The 12,705-nt window shown below is 39.5% G+C and overlaps 1 protein-coding gene across 1 annotated transcript in view; it reads right to left on the reverse strand.

The window, feature by feature from the left end:
- The window catches only part of WNK2 (WNK lysine deficient protein kinase 2), a 279,574-nt gene that overhangs the window by 146,144 nt on the left and 120,725 nt on the right, over positions 1-12,705 (reverse strand). The window lies entirely within an intron of this gene.

The raw sequence follows: 12,705 nt of genomic DNA on the forward strand, positions 1-12,705 counted from the left end.
AAAACTTGTACTTCTTGGCACTCCAGGTAGGTTACAGTTCTGGAATATGACAGAACTGGAAGATAATGGATTCCTGGTAATTTCAGGTTTGATTCTTCTCAAATCTTTAGAAGTTAATTTGTGTCTTTTTCTCAACATGTTTCTTGAAACCCTGTTGTCTATTTGCAAAAAAACAGTTTCCGTCAAGGTTCCCTTTTTTCCCCCTCATTCACCGCTATCATTTACATAGTGTCTGTAATTTGGTGGTTTTCGGGATGTTGTGTGTGTGGCGGGGCTAGGAAGGCTCTGAGGTATCCACGGGGGAAAAAAAAAAAAAAAAAAAAAATAAGAGGAGAGGCGGCAGAGCCCTTATGGTCTTATGGCGTAGCATTTCCACAGTTAAACCATGGCTTGCGGCGTCTATGCAAAATTGTCACAAAACACATCTTTTAGGCGTTTTAAAAAAGTGTGACTGTTGGGGTTGGATAATATCAGGAGAATCGCCACACATGCGCAGAACAAAGTTGCAGGTAGACATGTGCATGCTGGAAATGTTAGTTTCATTTGCATTCATTCATTTAAGAATTTAATTTCATCATATTCTTTGTTGAATCGATTAATTGTCGGAATTTATTTTGTATATTCGTTGGTCCAGGCAGTTTTTTCAGAAGATTACTATATATTTCAGGTGGATTCGATATTCATATGTTGAAGAGATTCAGAAGGATTCAATATTTTCAGACACAACGGAATAAATCATGCAAAATTCGTCAGCCCCAAATTTTTAAAATCTAAGAATTGCATTACACTGTGGTACTGAACTGACTGACAATTACAAATTCAATTTAAATCACAGATTTACTCAACTGAGTTAGTTATTGAACAAATTAAAAAATTGGATTAAATTTCCCCATGGGCCTGAACTACTATCAAATCATGTGATGTTATCTGAACAAATGAAACACATTAATTTGTTAATTTTGTTATAACTTTTTTTTTTTTTACTTCATTGAAATTTGTTACTCTGTCCATTTGGAGATTCATATACATCTGAATCTCCAAAAAAGTATTTGTTACGAAACGCATGTCTAGTTTCAGGCTATGCAGTAAATTTCTTATTTTTTATTATACAACCCCTTCTCTCCTTCCATAATCTAAAGAGGTGAGCTCCAGACATACAGTGAATTTTCCAATTTCATGATAAATCTTCAATGTCACAGGCACTAAAAATGTATTTAACCGGGATGACTCTGGCCTTCCTACAAAACCACTTCCCATTTAAAACGGAACCAAAAATATCAAAAATATCTAGGGATCTTCCTCACGACAGAGGTGGATTGATCTCTTTCATGCTAATTATACACACTTTCTGGCCTGGTCCAGGAAAGATTTTACTAAACGGTCCATCAAATTACGATCATGGTTTGGTAGGATTTGGTAGGAACAGTGCATTAAAGATGACAGTCCTGCCTCAAATTCTATACTCGTTTTGAACACTCCCAATACACATCCTGAGACCTTTCCTTAGACATCTTAAGAGCAAGTTTAGGAAATTTCTATAGGCCAGAAGAGCCCAAAGGATTAACCATCAACTCCTTACTATGCCTAAATGGGAGGGACCAGGCTTCCAGATATGATTAACTGTCACAAAGCAAAACACATGGCCCCTGTGCTCAGTTGATGTACACCTGATGTGGGAAAGCAGTAGGTAAAGTTGAAACAATTGTTGATGACTTGTTTGCTAGAAGGTCTTCCTTGGTTACACAAAGATGTTCCATGTTCATTACTGAATCATCCAAACACTGGGGTCATAAGTGTCATTTCTCTCTGACACAAGATAAAATTTGTGTCAGGGAGAAGGAGAGCTCAGCAGATAGCTTGTCTATTTACAACACTGCTCCTGTGCCGTGTGTGGGTGGGGCCTTTCCTCCAATCAAGTCTCACAGAGCTCTAACTGCAGCTCCCTGCCCTCACCTCTGTGATACTGACAAAGAGGGTTTACAACCACTTTAATTATCCTCTATTCAAACCGGGTGTTTAGAATGGGATCTTTTTCACCACTTTGAGAGAAGCAATTTCAAATGAGACACTACCATTCTGAGAGGCGCTGGCTATCTATAGCAGACATTAAAGCTATGTTTGAACCTTTTCTCCCTCTGTGGAAGGCAAAGCAATTGCATAATTTTTTGACTGACAAGTGGGGGAGAATATCTACCCTTCAACCCTAACAGAATTTGAAAAACTATGCTAAGAGGAGGATGTAGTACCTCATAGCCCCTCCCAGTTGCATTTTGACCCATCCTCCTAATGCCCCCTTCCTGAAATATCTCACCAAATGGCAAACTGACTTGCAAACCAGCTTCACTTAACAAAAGGAAAGGATTATTACAACAACCAACAAGGCCTCTATTTAAAGTAAAATACATAAGATGGGTTTAAAAGTTCAACTAGGTGATATAGGGTCCCTGAGACCTTACAAACTGTTTCCACTGAGCTATCCATTGTGCTGGAGATGACCAGAAAATATGTGCCTAGTTCCTCTTGACTTGTACAGGAATCCTTGATTTTTGGACACAAATATCAGGCAGTGGGTTTTCAAGATGACGAATGTCCAGTTGCCTGTAGAGACTGCTGCGCCCCTTTCAAATGACTCCGTTGTCCTTGAAAAGCTATAAACGCTCTCTTCTGCTGCATTTCCTGAAGGCAGGCAAGATGTGCATACCGCTGTAGTGGAAATAAACTACTTCACCACCCATAAGTCTGTGGTTTGCTAGGATAAATGAGATTTACCAAATGGAAAAACTTATGGCCTCAGGCAACCAAAGGGAAGAAGGTTGCCGCAAGACTTGGTTTTATTGGACTGCTTGTACAAGCTCGTCTGAATACCAGGACATCCAGTCCTCTCAGGTAAGATATACCAATGGTAAGGTACTTTAAGAAGTTACACTGTACTATTGTACAGATTCCAGACCAAACATGCCCCTACCACATGCCCCTTACCTTCCTTGCCCCCCTTGCTTTGCTTCCCATGCCTCCATCTGACCTCTCTCCACAGGCAATACTCCTGCTTATTCTCTCTCTTCATTTTCTCTACCTTTGACATTCTTTTTCTATTTTCCGATCCATGCATGTAGTGTATCAATCATCCAGCCTGGACTTAGTCTTAGGAGAAAAGCTTCCCTTACTATGCAGCCTGAGTATTGATGTAACAGTACATGGTAGAGCTGGTTTCACTTATTAGAAGATCTTTTATGGTTGTTAACAGGGGCGGACTGACAACTCATGGGGCCCCTGGGCAATAGGGGAACATGGGTCCCCTGTGTCCTTTCCCACACTCAAAGCACACCCAAAAAAGCCTATAAAAAAAGTTACCAGGGGCATTTCATGGGGCCCCCTACTGACCCCAGGCCCCCGGGCAGTGCCCGAGTGCTCGAATGGTCAGTCCGCCCCTGGTTGTTAATTATGTTGAAAGTTGGTTATATGTTATGTACCAAAACATACACTGGACAATCCTTACAATGTCATATAGGTTGAACATTGACTATATGTTGTATTCTGGAATATCTCACCTCTTAGCAATGTGTAGTACTGTGTACATTTGACTTCTGAGATTGGTCACTACTGTATGCTATTCATAAAACTTGTAAAGAACTAAAAAAAATAAAACAAATTTGACTATCACCTAAACCAAAATGACACTAATCTCCTTTATCAATATTATTATATGCCGCCACGGGCTCCTCTGCTGCAGTGAAACTTTTTTTCTTTTAACTTTTAGCATTATGTGGATCTACTGTGCGCACAATGCAAAACAATAAAATAGTTCCTATGACATTCATACTAATATATTATAAAGAAAAACAATGGCAGCATGATTTCGATAATGGTAAAATGCAATATTTATTTTGGAAAGCAAACAGCAGCCCTGACATTCATACTGATAAAATGTTGCATACAAAAACCAGTTAAGGTTCAAGGTTCCTTTCCCATTTCTTCCATCTACAATTCTACTATTGTATGTACATTAAGTGTTCTTGCATGGCAAGACCACTTACTGTTATCTCACATTATATATTCTTATTATTATAGCCAAATTTACCACCCTAACTGCTCCCACAGTTTTTACACTACATAGACAGTATTATATCGAAACGTGCAGATTGTTCCCGATTGGTGTGCTATTACTTTGTGGAACGTTTTGCCGAATGGTTAACAAAAAAAAAATCGGCGTTTTTGTGGTGAAATTCGTCCCATAGGAATGAATGGCGTAACGTTCAAAACTAGAGTGGGAGCTGACAAAAGCTAGAGTGTGAGCTGAAAAATCAGGACATGATTTCTAAACTGCCATCACTCCCTCATTTTCAAGCCCACCTACACAAATCTTATATCAAAACGTTCAGCTATCCCTGCTGCCACTAAAGATGTCCATGGCTAAGCCAAAGTCCTGATAGTTTTCACAATATAACCATTTGTTTCCAACTCATGCTGCCCATTGACATTCATTGAAATGCCACTCTAGCCACCTCAAATTTGAAGGGCAATTTCGAAACTGCGACTGTGCCTTCATTTTTAATATTTCAGAGACATACTATGCATCAAAATGTAGGTCTGGGTCTTGTGATTCTCACAATATAAAGCTCTTTGGTGTAGGATTTGTAATTTTTAAACTACAACCATTTGAAGATGGCAACCGCCAGTGAAGTGAGCAAGCTGGAGCAGTTTGTTTTTAACCACTCTTCCCTGCCCTTGCTGAGAGTGAGTTGCCATAGGAAACCAGGTGTGTGAGCAAGCAGCAGAGTGACAAGCCACTCCACCCAGTTACTCCGCCCACTCCAGTTGTAGACTACTGGTGGAGGCAAGAACACGTTACACAGTTTCCCAAGAAATTGTAGCTTTCTAGTTGTGGATAAAACCACAAGTTAAAGAAGTACCATCACAAATTAAAAATCCCTATTTTGGGAATACCCAAGGGCCTATTCACACAATTGCACTGCTGTATGGCACCCTAACGCACCTTGCCGACTAATGTGTTTTACGGTGCCCTGTCAAAAATGCTACTTGCACTTTCTTTGATGCATGTTGATGCATTAGGCAACTCATTCAAATGAATGCAATGCTTCTTGGAACATGGCATAATGCAACACAAGTTATTGTGTGATTGGACCCTTAGGATTTCCTGCACTTTGGTGGGCTCTGCTCTCAGTTTCTATTAGGTCTCAAGGCAATAAGTGAAGGAAACTCTCCCCAATAAACCATCGACAGCAGAAAAAACTAAAAATTCGCCCTTTTTCAAGGTTTTCAAAGGTTTGATTTTAGACAATTAAAAGCATTATAGTTCCACTTTAAAACCGTGTACTTTCCCAGACACAAAAGTGCATAAACTAAACATATATGATCAGCCGCACCACCTAGATCAAACTTCATCACCCTCTAGACCCTGCAATTGATTGTTTTGTGCAACCCTTCCACACAAACTCCTCAGATCAGTCAAGTGATGCCAAAAGGGTCCTCTTTGCCTCTTCTCGGAGCTGGGTAGTTTTCAATGATGAAGAGCAGCTAATACTAGCTATACTATAAACCAGGTAAATTAAAACTTTCACAAAAACCACAAATGTTTGTGTTCCTTTACATTCATTGGTTACTGCTAACAACAGTCATATAATGGTAAAGGCACAACTACTCCTATAATTGTATTATATACACATATATGAATGTCCAAGCTACTGTGCATGAGATTTGCAACAACCCTAGAGGACTAGATAATTTGAATTAGATGGATGAAAACTTGATTTTATCCTCATCTTGACATCTTGATATGCAATTTCTGTGAAGATTGCATAACGAGTGCCATCATCACACCTTCAGAAAAGAAAAACCAAATGTGCCTTGTGTTTGGATTGCCAAACCAGTGTGATTGTAAGTCAGTAAAGTGAGAGACTCAAGATAACAATCACAGTCCTTTAATGAGGTGAACACCTTTTTCAAAAGAATATAACAGAGATGGTAATGCAGTTTATTCACCTAATTTAAATTCAGTCCCAAGATATACAGTGGGGAAAATAATTATTTGATCCCCTGCAGATTTTGTATGTTTTCCCACTTACAAAGAAATGAAGGGTCTATCATTTTTTCATAGGTGTATTTTAAATGAAAGAGACAGAATATCAACCAAACATCCAGAAAAAACACATGATACAAAATGTTATAAACAGAGTTGCAGTTCAGAAAGTAAAATAAATATTTGATCCCCAAGCAAAATATGACTTAGTACATAGTGGAGAAACCCTTGTTGGCAAGCACAGAGGTAAGAGGTTTCTTGTAGTTTGTTACCAAGTTTGCACACATCTCAGGAGGGATTTTGGTCCACTCTTTACAGATCTTCTCTAAATCCTTAAGGTTTCTTGGCTGTCGCTTGGCAACTCGAAGTTTCAGCTCCCTCCATACATTTTCTATAGAATTAAGGTCTGGAGACTGGCTAGGCCACTCCATTATCTTAATGTGCCTCTTCTTGAGCCACTCCTTTGTTGCCTTGGGGGTATGTTTTGGGTCATGGTCATGCTGGAAGATCCATCCATGACCCATCTTCAGTGTTCTGGCTGAGGGAAGAAAGTTCTCATCCAAGATTGTACACAGCATAACGGTTCCACCTCAGTGATTTACTTTAGAGAGGGTGTTCTTAGGGTCATAGTCAGCATTTTTCTTCCTCCAAACACGGTGAGTCAAGTTGATGCCAAAGAGCTCAATTTTGGCCTCATCTAACCACAGCACATTCTCCTAATCCTCCTCTGAATTTTGCCAGTGAACATCTACATTTTTCAGACGGGCCTGTACATGTGCTTTCTTGAGGAAGGGGACTTTGCGGGTGCTGCAGGATTTCAATCCATGGTGGTGTATTGTGTTACCAATTTTTTTTTGGTGACGGTCGTTCCAACTGCCTTTAGATCATTCACAAGATCCTCCCGTGTAGTTCTGGGCTGATCCCTCACTTTTCTCATGGTCATCCTTCCCCCATGAGGCAAAATCTTGCATGGGGCTCTAGACCAAGGGCAATTGATGGTTATTTTGTATTTCTTCCATTTGCAAATAATCAATCCAACAGTTGTCTCCTTCTCACCAAGCTTCTTGCTGATGGTCTTGTAGCCCATTCCAGCCTTGTGCAGGTCTACAATCCTATCCCTGATGTCCTTTGACAGCTCTTTGGTCTTGCCCTTGGTCATGATGGGGTTTGAATGGAAGAAAGATTCTGTGGACCGGTGTCTTATACACACACAACAAGTTATCGTTAGCAGCATCTTCTTAAATTGACAGGACTAATCTGTGTAACACATGAGCACATAGCCAGTCTGTGGGAGCCAGAATTATTGTAGTTTGGTCGGGGATCAAATATTTTACTCACTGAACTGCAACTCAATTTATAACATTTTTATCATGTGTTTTTTTCTGGATTTTGGGTTGATATTCTGTCTCTATCATTTAAAAAACACCTATGATAAAAATGTTAGACCCTCCATTTCTTTGTAAGTGGGCAAACTTACAAAATCTGCAGGGGATCAAATTATTATTTTCCCCACTGTACATTTTGTAATGGCCCAAGCTTATTTAAATTAAAATTACAAGATGATATGGGGAAACACAGCTTAAATATGGCAAGTAACCATTTCAGTCCAGGACAAAAAACAGTATGGGTCATGTTCTCCCATTGTCTGTTCTGCATGCAGCCCCTACATGCTGGTCTAATCGTCTATACCTACTTTGCTGACCCCATTGGCTTTTAATTATATTGGAGTACTGTTTATTTTTATCCTTGCCTATTTTATTTACAATTTTTTGTATTACCAGTCTGTATGCGAGTTGTATTATTGTTGATATGTTGGGGTACTTGTAAATATGACTACTTTGTATGTTAAAAATGTAATTTTTTTTCAATAAAAAATAAGATTGAGCATAAATTACAAGAATTTAATAGTGCACTTTAAAGAGCTCTTAAGTATATTCACATTTGTCCCTGACAACTTAGGAAGTCCACAGTTTGTTGTTTTTTCTAAATGTACATTTGGGCAATTTGGATGGAACCAATTCTTTTACTTAGATTGCAGAAGTAGAACATTCACATCTATGTTTTTGAATTAGGAGAAGAAATCCAAGCACCAGAACAAAACCCCCACAAGCACAGGTAGATCATACAAACTCTATGCAGACAGTGCCCCAGGTTAGATTCAAATCCTAGACCTCAAAAGTGCTAACCACTGTGCAGTCCCAAAATTGTGACACCCGTTTCTGCAGAAAGGGAGGTAAACTACTTTCTGAGCATCAGTAAGTGTGGAGAGTGGCCACATAAAAGTTTAGTTGCAAGTCAACTCTCTAGGCTGTTGCCAACTCTGCCAGTGCCTAAAATGTCCTATATGGCATAAAATGTGTTTAAAAGAAGAAATATTCCTATCCTCCTGCACTAACAGACACCTGTATGCTGACAACCATTGACTGGCTCCTTCAAACTTATGGCCTTTCCATTGCTCAAGACTGAAATTCCTGACCATCCTCCATGACTGACCAAGAGCTACGAACATTTTCCCAGTTTCAGAAGGCTACACATTCTGGCAACAACTACCTGCACCTTTTCACACCAATGAGCACACTCCAGACCATATTGACAGCTAAACACATTCTCATTCCAGACCTGGTCTATTCCCCATTGATGCCTGGGCTAAAAAAAGCTTCATGCCAATTAAGGAGGTTTTTAGTTTGTTTCCTAAAGTGCTACTCTGAGTGTTTCAAAATATGTTTGACTAGCAAGGAAGGAACTTCTACTTACCATGGCACAGTGGTGGGGGCAATCGTTGACCATCATTGAGAAAATCTGTCACCTATTGTAAGAAATGGAAGCATTATCCTGGTAAGTGAATCACCATGAAAGACACCTTGTCAGACAATTGTCTATATGTTAAGAGCCCGATTTACGCCTCTGCGTTTACCTGCAGCACAATGCCAATTTATTTTTGTTTAATACATCGCAGGGCATCCCAAGGACAGGCCAAACACAACAGTTTAATCTGTTAAGAAAAAAGTTCAGGACAGCACAATGATCTTATTGTAAATACTGTTTTATAGGGATCCACTGAATGAACTATACTGCATGAAAAAACATGTGACGTGTGTGTCGCAGGTTAATGCGCGTATATCAGTTATTTCTGGTTATTAAAAATCCTGCACTACTGCAAGATAACAAAAATGTGCCACTGCACATAAAATATTAAGATGCCCAATAGCATTGTACTACATGCAAACGGACGGCAACAGTCTCTTTATTTCATTAACAGTGATAAGGTGTGGGGACATAATATTGAATTGGGGCATGAAGTAGTTACATCCTTGGAAAATGTTTTGGTGGATATATATGTGCGCATGTATAGACACTGACCAGCATGGAATTCTCCTTTCAAACAAATTGCACATGATATTGTGCAGTATATTACCAAATCCATCAACACTATCACACTGTGTCTCAGGGCTGTACTAGAAGGTAGCACATATTATCAATTCTCACTTTTTATAACTGCATGGTGATTTGTAAATCGAGATTTCAATAACAAGCAACACAGATGCTCATCCCAAAGATACAATCTCAAATCAAGGGATTAAATTTTCAATCTCCTCCAGCAACACAGAGCACTGTGCCAAGGCACATACGTCATACACAAGTCTAATTGCTGCTACAACAGAGAATGCTGCATCCAGAGTTCACCTCAAACCCAATCCCAAAGGACTCCCTCCAACAAGAAACTCACTAAGGAGCTGATGGCTATCTAGAAAACAATGTTCATTATTCAGTTCAGCCTTAATGCTTCCCAATGCTTCATGTTAGCCTGAAGTGCTGTTGGAAGACAGTACAGATATGTACTTTTGAAAGATCTGTACAACAGCTCATTATAAGCATTATAAAAAGAAATGTCAGCATGTATATCTTAATAAAAACCCAGAGACAGTCATAGCAAGAAACAGTATGAAAACAGCATGATGCAGCTATAATTAAAGGGTATGTCCACTAAGATGCAGCTGTCTTGCCACCTAAATATCCAGGAGACTAAGTCAGTGGGTGATTAAATCTGCTTGCAACTACATACATTGTAATTATCTGTTTGGGAAGGCCTATTTCTTCCGATTCTGAATTCAAGACAGATACAAAAAACATACTTTCATGCAGTTCTGTATATAGATTTCAAAGACAATTAAATGTACACTATATTGCCAAAAGTATTGGGACACCACTCCAAATCATAAGATTCAGGTATTCCAATCACCTCCATGGCCACAGGTGTAGAAAATCAAGCATCTAGGAATGCAGACTGCTTCTACAAACATTTGTGAAAGAATGGGTTGCTCACAGGAGCTCAGTGAATTCAAGCGTGGTACCGTGATAGATTGCCACTTTTGTAATAAGTCCATCCGTGAAATTTCCTTGCTACTAAATATTCCACAGTCAGCTGTTAGTGGTATTATGACAGAGCAGAAGCAACTGGGAACAACAGCAACTCCGCCACAAAGTGGTAGGCCATGTAAATGACATAGCGGGGTCAGCACATGCTGAAGCGCACAGAACTCATCGACTGTCTGCAGAGTCAATAGCTAAAGTCCTCCAAACTTTGTGTGGTCTTCAGATTAGCACAACAGCACAGAGAGCTTTGCGGAATGAGTTTCCTTGGCCGAGCAGCTGCATCTAAGCCTGACATCACCAAGTGCAATGCAAAGTATCAGATGCAGTGGTGTAAAGCACCAGTGCACAAAGCAAGGTCCTTAAAAAGGTAAAGATGAGCAAGTTTGGGTGAGGAACGTGACGCCTGCACAAGGGTGGGCCAACTCAATATTGAACCCTACAGACCAAGATTGGTATGCCATTAAAGTTTATGTGCATGTAAAGGCAGGAATCCAAAAACTTTTGGCAATATAGATAATACTAGTATGGTTACCCAAAAACTGCTCTTATATTAGCTTTCCTGGAGCTCCTAAACCCAGACTCGCAGAGAAGGAGGAGCAACAGTGTGAGCCAATCAAGTTCTATTGCATCACACAGCACATTTTTCTGACAATGGCATACCAACTCTTCAGTATATTGTTGCTAGGAGCAGGGCCCTCCTATCCCTCTTGTATTGAACTGTATTGTTGCTGTATTGTCTCCCATTATATTGTAAAGCGCTGAGCAAACTGTTGGCGCTATATAAATCCTGTATAATAATAATACTTTCAAGCAGGAAAATTAGTACAACCCAGGCCAGAGTACCTAGTCCTTTCCAGTATTAAATTTTAACAAATTATTAGGGCTCATATGTACATTCACTCCATTTCCTTAGAATAGTTTGACATCTGCTTGGGGGTTGAAAATGAGGGTGGGAAGTACGAATGGGTTAGAATCACTGTCATGCTTCAGTTTATCAGGACTTTAAGTGGTGGTTTGATAAAGAGTAAAAAATTCCTAGGATTTAAATAGAGACGGTTATTCAACTTGAGATTTAGCTGCTTTATAAATTTAAAGTGTTAAATTACACTTTCCTCCAAAAGTGCTTTGACAGTTTGCCAAGTCCTTTGTTTGCAGTTGGTGTTTCCACTGAGAGATTTCGGTTTACAAAAGAGATATAGGCAATAAATGAAAGCCACGCCTAGAGAGAGAAATGTCACATGAGTAGAGCGAGAAAGAGCATGAGAATGAGAGAAAGTATGAGCAGGGGCGTGAGTGCGCAAAAGCGAGCAAGAGAGAAAGCTAGCAAGAGAAAAAGTGAGAGCAAAAGCTTTCCTCTCACTCTTTGTCCAAGTGACAGTTGTCATACACAAAAAGGGGAGAAAAAAAAAAAAACCAACACATACCCCTATAGTAACATAGAATTTACAATCGGACATAGCAATCCTCTCAATAGAAATATACACAGCATTTAGCACCAGGCAGAAGTCTTAACCCTTCTGTGTTTATCAACAAAGGATGCAAGTTTACATATTCCTATAATTCCAGGTCACCAGCATTTTCTTTGGTTTGTCATGAGCAACAATCATTATCAGATTATGGCTCTTCCCTTCAGTCTTGCCTCGACCCCAAGATTTGACAAAGATCCTCGTGCCATTTGTTCTTTGTCTCAGTTGCTTGTCCTTTAGCAACTAGGGACAAGCTAGGTGAATAAGTACATAGAGGAAAATCGATCAGCCATGACTCTACAAACTGCAGGCCCATGTGAGCCCATTATTACAAGGCAAGGCAAACAATCCACAAATGCAAAAGTACTACAATACCTAGTTAAAACATTTTCAAAAATGCCTTTAGGTTTGGCTTTCTTCATCACCTCTTGTCTCCTATCCTGCAGTTTGAAGACAGAAACACAGAGGAGTGATGGTAGGAAAATACCAAGTGGTCCATTGAGTCTGTCCCTTTATTGTTTTTTTAACCTTATTTGTCTGAATATAGATCTAGGTTTGTCCTAAACATGTTTAAATTCACTTACTGTTGACTGATTCACTGTTCCAAACCTAACCTGTTATTTTTGGTAAAATAATGCTTTCTGCTGTTGGATTTGCACTTTCCTCCTGCTAGTTTGAGGTCATGTCCTTGTGTTCTTAATTGTGGCTTCATAATGAAAATGCTGCCCTTGTGAACATTTTTCATACCCTTAATGTATTGAAAGGTTTTAATCGTACCCCTTCCCCCCTTCTTTCTCTTCTTAACTCAAGACTACATATGGAGGTTCT

This window comes from Staurois parvus, unplaced genomic scaffold (assembly GCF_062004578.1).
Source record: "Staurois parvus isolate SC_StPar_1 unplaced genomic scaffold, SC_StPar_1.0 ptg000282l, whole genome shotgun sequence".
In the NCBI taxonomy this organism is placed as follows: Eukaryota; Metazoa; Chordata; class Amphibia; order Anura; family Ranidae; genus Staurois; species Staurois parvus.